Source organism: Montipora capricornis, chromosome 4 (genome assembly GCF_036669925.1).
Source record: "Montipora capricornis isolate CH-2021 chromosome 4, ASM3666992v2, whole genome shotgun sequence".
Taxonomy (NCBI): Eukaryota; Metazoa; Cnidaria; class Anthozoa; order Scleractinia; family Acroporidae; genus Montipora; species Montipora capricornis.
The window spans coordinates 39,193,648-39,202,773 of record NC_090886.1 but is presented as its reverse complement, the minus strand read 5'-3'; positions in this window follow the sequence as shown (position 1 = coordinate 39,202,773).

Below are 9,126 nucleotides of genomic sequence, written 5' to 3'. Positions count from 1 at the left end.
TCAAAATGGGGAATTCTTTCAACAATACAGACTAGTCGTTGATATGCATTCTGTTTATTTGGTGGCAAAGGAATTTAGAAGATGCTTCAAGGGGAAATTCTGGTTTTCTGTCTTACTTTTGTTTTACTTAGAGGCCATTTATTTACCAGTATTAAAAAGTTTGGTTCACATTTATGAAATGTAACAAATCATCATCTGTGGCTTTACAAAACATCTATTTGTATCGCTTTTACATTCCTGAGTTAATTCGCCTCGCAAATGACGCACAAACAAACCTGGTCCAGGAATTGTTGATCCAACTAAAACTGTTGCCGCACCATACAGTCAAGGTAATGTTGAAGTATTTGGTACGGCAAATGCAGGCACACAACGTCTGGCAATGTATCTGTCGGCGCTTGTTTAAAATTTCAGGAATCCAATAACCTCAGTCTTCAGCTGACTTTGTTCAAATTATAAACATAATTTGGGAATAATATGTATTCAGCTTTGTCACAATCATGCAAACAGGGACTCCTTTTTTGACAGATTTGCCTGTTATGGTTATAACTTAAGCTACATTAATTATCAGTTGACATACAGTGATAGTTATGGTGGTTTGCTAAATAGTGCACTTCCTATAATTTCAGACTTTCCTTATGTTATATCGATGTTAGCTGCCTTTGATTCTTTGCTCATGGATAATTATCATGCATATATTTTAACACTTGAACTTTACACAGTAGCAATATACTGTCTGCCTAATGGGAGGTGTAAAATTGTTTACTCATGGCAGAGATTTATCAGGTATGGGACCATTTGCAACATGTACTTCAAATATTGAAATAGATTCATTAATGAATTTGGTACATTTTCAGAATATATGTGCACAAACGTCTGCTACTTATGAGATTAAAAAGTGTTAACATTATTAAAATGTAAAGCAACAGTGGAAGCATTGTTCATTGATTATATGTTCGAAACCAAAATTTTAGACCCTAGGAGCACTTAAATGATGTTTATCTTTGTTCTTGCAAAGAATGTTCTGCTTAGTCATTTTATTCTATTTGTTTTTCCACCTTAAAAGTGTTGTGACTTTTGCACCTCTCAAACAGATAGCTTTCAAGAAAAAAAAAAAAAATTCTTTTAGGGTCCTGTTCCTCAGAGCACTCCTCTTACCCCGGGTCAAAATTTGTACGTCCCTAGTGATACGTCAAGTGAAGATGAAGAAGTTTTGTTGAGAGTAGACGAAAAGAAGCCCTCTCTAGACACTCTAAACACCTATTTAGCAGCAAGAGACATAAGTCCAGTAAGATCACAGCTGCAAACCCCATGGGAGAAGGCGAGTGCACGAACGAAACGCTACTACACGCGCAAAGCAGGTCAAGCCACTGTCCCTATACTTAATGACATAAGCCCTCAGGCTTCACAGTCTTTGTTCAGCGAGGTGCCTTCTCAGGCGTGTTACGGCAACAGTTCATCTCGAGTGAGGAGGCTTCCCCAGAAAGCAACGTAGATGAGACGCTCATGGCAGCTCTTGCCCAGTGCAAGCAACTGGGCAACACGGCGACAAATACTATCGATAATGGCAGACAAAGTACGTTACAAGACTCTCCTTAAATACGTACCAGAAAAAGACTCTCCTTAAATACGTACCAGATCTGACAAAATACCGCTACACGGAAGCCAAACGTCACTGCTTGACACATGGCAGAGGAATGCCAGTACTTCATGAAAGAGCGCCAAGACGGGATGTTTCCCCCTCGCAGATTGAACATTTCATAATGTTTATAACGAGCCCACATATCATGCAAGATCTGCCATTTGGCCAGCGCTCTATCGTACTCAGCGACAAAACGACAATAAAGGTCCCAAATGTTATCAGAACTCTAATCCTTGAGAGAGTGGTACAGCAGTACACAGCATATTGTGATGATTGTAACTTCAGAGCCTTGAGCCGTAGCACATTGTTGCGAATATTATCCGTCTGCTCAGCATCTTCAAGGAAATCTCTTCAAGGCCTCGACTACATAAGCTCGTCGGGTGCTCAGGCATTTGACAACCTAGCAGAAGCAGGGGCACCCAACGACCAATTTGTTGTAAAATGTATATTATTATACCCCAGTTAATGAAAATAAATGTTATTAAGGCATTTTCAGGTGTTTTTCAGTGTTGCTGGGAAAAAATTATCTGTTCCTTTTTCCCAGCAAGACACAAGAAATTTCCGAGCCAGCTAGATAAAATTGGCTGGTTTCCCAGCCAGCTGATCAAATTTATTTCCCAGCCAGGAATTCCGCGCGCTTTCAAATCCCTCGATCCAAAACGACGGCTGACCAGCCGTCGTATGTTTGTGACTACTCTGTGGGAGAGGGAAGGGGTCCTTTTTTTTTGTAGTCGTCCTCAGTCGTCAGAGTTTCTAAAGCCAGCTCGGGTTGAAATGTTAGAAAAAGTCAGTAATTCCCCGGCAAAACCTCTATCAATAATAAATTTCCCAGCCAGCTCATCGAAACACCTGTATTTTTGCCAGCCAGCAAGATTCCTCTGGGAAACAGATAATGTGAGGAACAGATTCGTTGGGTGCCCCTGCAGAAGTAGCTGAGAAACTTGGGGACGCAGGAAAAGGGATGCACTGGGTCAAGGATGAGCAGAATCGCCTACGTGCGGCAAAACGCTACCTTAAAAGTGATTATTCATTGATCATTCATTGATCATTCCGCTGTAAACGGAGATGCTATCACGAGCAGTGGTTTACATTTATACGCTGCTTCAAAAGCTTAAGGGTGCGTGTGACCGCAAGGCAGCGACCATCAAGTCTCACGTGAGAGTCTTCCTAAATTCAGGAAATGACATCGAGACACCAGAACGGATGTTCAAAGCCATGGTATCTTTCGTTGGAGTGCCTTCCCTTAATGTCACTCTTTGTGAACCGTTTACAAGCGTGGAAATTCCAGCATTCAAGATAGATGGTGTAAGCCTTTTATCCAACATAGAGTATTCAGCTGAGGGGATTCGCGTGTGGAGGGCGTACGGAATCGGTCCGGGTAAGATCGTGTATCAACATAAGTCTTCTGGACAAGGTTCAGGCGTTTTACCGGCCCTTGTGGTAGCCCAAGTACACCGAAGTAATTTTTCATCGATAAAAGGGCGAACAACTGCTTCCGCGAAGCCCTCAGGGGATGAAAAAGAATCCATAGGCTTGGGAGGGGAAGATGCTTCGACTAGCCTTTTTGCTTGTCCGGAGGACGGATGTATAAAATGGGTTAATTAGGCATTCCTCAGTGCTTCGTCACTAGGACTGTGTTAAGCACCAATATACCCTTGAGCATGAAAGAGATATGTCCAGAAATGCACGCAATTCCAAGAATAACAAATATAACAAAACATTTGTTAAGTATGAACGAAAATAACAACTATAGAAAACTATAGAAAAAATTACAAATGAAGCAAAAGGCAGCAGCGCGAATATAACGAAAATAACAAATATAACGAATTTAGCGAAAATAACAAAGGATACAAGCCACAGCAGCAAGAATAACAATTCTTAGAGGGAGACAAGGGAAGGGGGCCCCACAAATAGAACGAAAATAACAAATATAACGAATGTAGCGAAAATAACCAATAAAGCAGACAGCAGCAGCAGGAATAACAATTCGTCAAGCAAGAGAAGACAAGGGGGCCCCACAAATATAACGAAAATAACAAATATAACGAATATAGCGAAAATAACAAAGGAAACAAGCCACACCAGCAAGAATAACAATTCTTCAAGGCGGACAAGGGAAGGGGGCCCTACAAATTTAACGAAAATAACAAATATAACGAAATTAGCGAAAATAGCAAAGGAAACAAGACACAGCAGCAAGAATAACAACTCTTCAAGGCGGACAAGGGAAGGGGGCCCCACAAATATAACGAAAGTAACAAATACAACGAATATAGCGAAAATAACAAAGGAAACGAACGGCAGCAGCAAGAACAACAATTCTTCAAGGCAGACAAGGGAAGGGGGCCCCACAAATATAACGAAAGTAACTAATATAACGAATATAGCGAAAATAACAAAGGAAACAAGCCACAGCAGCAAGAATAACAACTCTTTAAGGCGGACAAGGGAAGGGGGCCCCACAAATATAACGAAAATAACAAATATAACGAATATAGCGAAAATAACAAAGGAAACAAGCTTAAGCCACACCAGCAAGAATAACAACTCTTCAAGGCAGACAAGGCAAGGGGGCCCCACAAATATAACGAAAATAACAAATATAACGAATATAGCGAAAATAACAAATGAAGCAAACAGCAGCATCAAGAATAAGAATTCTTCAAGCAAGAGAAGGCAAGGGGTCCCCACAAGTATAACGAAAATAACAAATATAACGAAAATAGCGAAAATAACAAAGGAAACAAGCCACACCAGCAAGAATAACAATTCTTCACGGCAGACAAGGGAAGGGGGCCCGACAAAAATAATTTCGATGTTAAAAACCTTCTTACGCGACATTTGATGTAACTTATTTCCGTAAAGGTTAACTTGATTATGTCTTTGTCTTTCATATAAATAACCAGGCAGCAGGACTTTGCGCCATTATAATAAGCTTGTGTACATATTTTTAACGACGGGCCGACAACCGAGTACGCCAATTATTTTCCATTCGCCACGTTATTTGTATCATAGACGACTTTGCCTTACAAAAACAAGGCGACAAAAGGAAGACTATAGAAGAGCTCATACATACTAATGAATCATTTTTGCGATTGTTTTCATGCTCGTTTGCGCGTGATTTGTATGCAGGTTTTTTTGCGTATATTTGGTTCGCTTATCGCCGAGTTGCATTGTGGAATTTTGTATGCTATATTTAGTGGATTATTAGTTCTGTTATTTCGCAATCTTTCGTATTGCTATTGTTAATCCTTAATGGGTTGGTGAATGAATAAACAGAAATAAATATTGTCACTGGGACTTCATCAGTGATGTGGCGGGAATTATTTTGGCAGGACGCAATGTAAGTACTAGTTGATAATCAACACAAAGGGCACATCAATTAATACAGTATACGCCAATAACACTTAAAACGGAACGAAAAGCTTTTAATTTGGGCCAGTGACTAATAACTTAGCCCCTATTGCGTTCGATAGAACGCAGTTCCAATGCAGACTGAATTGAGATTTTTGGGACAACCCGTGCCTCTATCTTCCGACTCCAAATTGTGCAAATAGCGCTTATAAACAGTATGTACGTCTAAGCACCCATTTTAAATCGTTTCGCTTTCAGTAACTGCGTGGCTCGCATGTTTAGTCGAATTGCTCGCATGTTGACTCCTATTTACTCGAATGGTTCACAGCCATGGCTCGCACGGGTCACAAGCGCGCACGTTGTCCATACTCGTTTTAAGATAGTACAGGTACCGGGCAGTGTTGTTATTGTCTGGGATGCTAGTTAACCATAATGAGGGCACTGATTGCAGTGTTGTACTGTAGTTTGGCATCACTCAATAAGCTGCCAAAATCTCCTATTCTAGACTATAAAATGCTAAATCCCGTAGTGGCCCTTCGAGAAATATTACTCAACTCCAATAAAACTATGTAATATTTCAAGCAATACTTTAGATCGACGTACAATTCCATTTAAAAAAGTATTTAATGTAAACAATTCGCTAGGCAGCTGGCTAGGGTCTGGTGTTAAACTTGGATGATGGCATGCTGTTGCGAAAAACGGGGAAACTATATGCGGGAAAAAGATAAGGGCATGCCAAAACACTAATAACGATGTTGCTAAGTGCAAAGCTGGCATTAGTGGCTTAGAAATGGAAAACGACACTACTGTGCAAATGCTATCATGTAATGGACTTCGTAAGCATTGGAATGAACGCAGCGTCCGTAGGTGATGAATTTCGTATGTTGCTAAAACGAGTTACATCCGCTTGACGTTTGAAATTTCCGAACAAAGTAGTTATACAACGGTGCATGGAGAAGACACAAACAAACACAAAAAAAAACAAGGAGGAAAGAAAGTAGAGATTTTACAATTGCAAAGTTTGCATTTATGTCACTCTATAGAGACAAATGAAATTTAGCAAAAATGTCTCTCTATACATATTACAGAAGCGAAGGACTTTGCAGTTAGTTAACTGCGAAATGTTCGTCTACATACATAAACGAATCAGTGACTTTGCAATTAATTAAATGCGAAATGTACATCTTCATATATGACGGAATCAATGACTTCGCGATTAATTAACTGCGAAATGTTCGTCTGAATATATGAGGGAAAGCACCTTTACACACGTCAAACATTTTAATATGAACCCTTCTTGGGAGTAACTGCAGAATACCCTGCCACTCGAACAAAGTTCTGCCTAGCCGGCAACGCGGTACGCGAAAACTAATAAATTCAAGTTGAAGTATGTAATGTATTCAAGTCAAAATAAATTGCGAATTGAAAATGGCTAGGCTTAGAGGCTTGCTCCGCGGTACGCAGTGAGATAATCCCGTGAAAAGTGTAATTAACCAAACCGGAAATTGAAAGCTAAAACGTTAAGAGAGTGCTTAGTCCTAATCACTGAAACGAGCGCTTAGGCTTAATCTGTGAACGAGTGCTATTTTGTTCACACGAACTCGTGAAAAGTGTAGTTAACCGAACCGTACAATAAAAGCTAAAATGTTAAAGAGAGTTTACGCCTAATAACTGAAACGACTTAAAACGAGTATGGACAATGTGTGCGCTTGCGAGCCGTGCGAGCCATGGCTGTGAACCATTGGAGTCCATATTCGAGTCAACATGCGAGCAATTCGACTTAACATGCGAGCCACGCAGTTACTGAAAGCGCAACGATTTAAAATGGGTGCTTAGAGTTAAACACTGTTAATCACCACTATTTGCACAATTTGGAGTGTGATCGAAGCCCGGGGGGGGGGGGGGGGGGGGTACTTTAGGATTTTCTGGGTGGGGATGTGCCGCTGGGACCCTGGAACCCTTAGCCTATACCAGAGCTAGTTTCAGCTGGATTTTGCTACCCTATACTAGAGTAGACGCCCCAAATCACTCCTATCCTAGAGTAGCTGTTTTCCAGAAACTGAGGTCACTACCACAGTCTAAAGCAAAGCCAAAACAAAACCTTATACCACAATTGCTTCTGTCTTAAAAAAGGATTTATTTATACTTGTCCAGTTTTTTTTTTCCATCAAGTCCTAAATTTCAGGTTAACCTGATTGAATAAAGAACCGTCACGAGTGTTGCTTTTTGGGTGCAACAGCAAAAAAACCCGACTTCCTAAATAACCTATACGGGTACAACCGAAACAACAATGTATTTTACACACAAACTCTAACAGTTCTATATTACAACGGTGCGATGTTTTCATTTCAGATATTCAAAACAACTTCTATACACAAGCATAGACCTTTCACTAATTGTCAAGAGGTTTGTTAGCTATAGACATCTTGATCAAGCACAACATAGTCGTTTAAAAAATTCCTTGTAAAGATCGGACTAAAACGTTATTCAGTATTGTATGAAATAACCGTCCGTGTCCTCCCCGATCTCCGTGGGCCATCTGCACTTGACTGCTGTGGGGTCACTACTGTTCTTGCAATTCCTTCATCAAAAGCAAACTGACTGGCCATTCGTTCAACAGATGTTCTGGCTCGCGTGACCCGGGTTGGTCGAGGTTGCAACCTTATAGCAGCAGTGGACTCTATTTCCGTCAGCTCTTCTTCGGGGATAGTTAGTATCCCCTCTCCGTTATTGACATGTTCGTGTGCGAGATGATGTCAGAGAATGGGAATTCATGTATGTCTGACAACGATGGCTTGTACTTCCCGCGTACGACGCTGCCGTCTCTAGTGACTTCGCTGTAAACATGGAAATAACAAATGATGGACTGTTTCTTGGAATCGTCGTAATTATCTGGTCTCTTATAATCAACACGACCGTGATTACCATTCAAAACCATGCGAATAAGATTACCCAGGACGAATGCCATTTTCTCGCGATCAAGTACAGCATAGTCGTTGAAAAGACAGACTGAATTGCCACTAGATGATGATGCAAGACCCTCCGTTCTTTGGTATTGCTGGCGTTGACGCACCCTTTCCAGTCTAACAAAAGACCAAAAAAGATAAAAAGATATCACAGATTAGCCAATTTTTTGTCTGTGCGCTTGTAATCACTTGCATATATAGCAAAAGCAACGAATTATATAATAAAGCTCTTTAGTTCGCAGTCTGATTAAAATCACGTGGACGACGGGATGGACGTGACGGACGCAAGTTTTGAAATCGGAGTGGACTGATGGATGGTATGTACGGATGGCAAAAAAGTGAAAATAATCTGAATGTTGCAACGAACGAAGAACAGGTAAACGAGCAAACGATCAGATGAATTTATTTTTGTTAAGTGGAATACCTTGCTAAAATAAAGAAAACAAGATTTACTGACCTTTCAACTGTGGATCTTGGTTCAGCAGTGAAACTAAAGTTGCCTTGTAGATTTCAGTTCCACGGGAGGGGATTGTGACTCTGGGTTCTTTCCTTGTATTACTTTGTCCATCAGCATCACAATTCAGCATCTCCACAGCGTCAAGTAGTGGTGTCATACCAGCATCTTGAGCTTCAATCCCTCTTAAGTCATCTGTGAACATACGATAGGCATGAAATTAAGGTTTAAGGTTATGGGATTCTTTTCTAAAGATACTTTGACAAATGCAAAAATGTGTTACATCTAGTTCGTGCATAATCTAACCTGAAAAACATTGCCCTCCAGCAGTGACATCTTTCTTGTCACTGCCACCAGATGATTGCACCGATGATTGGGTGCCCTCTTGCAGATCGCCGAACCTATTTCCTGGATATTGAAATGGGCGATAAAACCAACTGTAATCTCCACCACCACTATCGTTATTATGGTCATCATCGTCATCCCTGCTGTCTCCTTCGGAGCCTCTTGCATCGTCTTCTGGAGCCATTCCAACAGATCTCGCCAATCTTCTCGCCTCATACATTCCTTCCTTCCACGCATCCACTCTCAGAACCCGCCAAAGGATAATCAGACAAGTTTGCCTTCTCATAACCATCTTCATACTGTCGGTTCCAGATACTTTCTTGCTTTGGATGAGGCTTAGCAAAGTCGGGAGCATTTGGATGAATTCT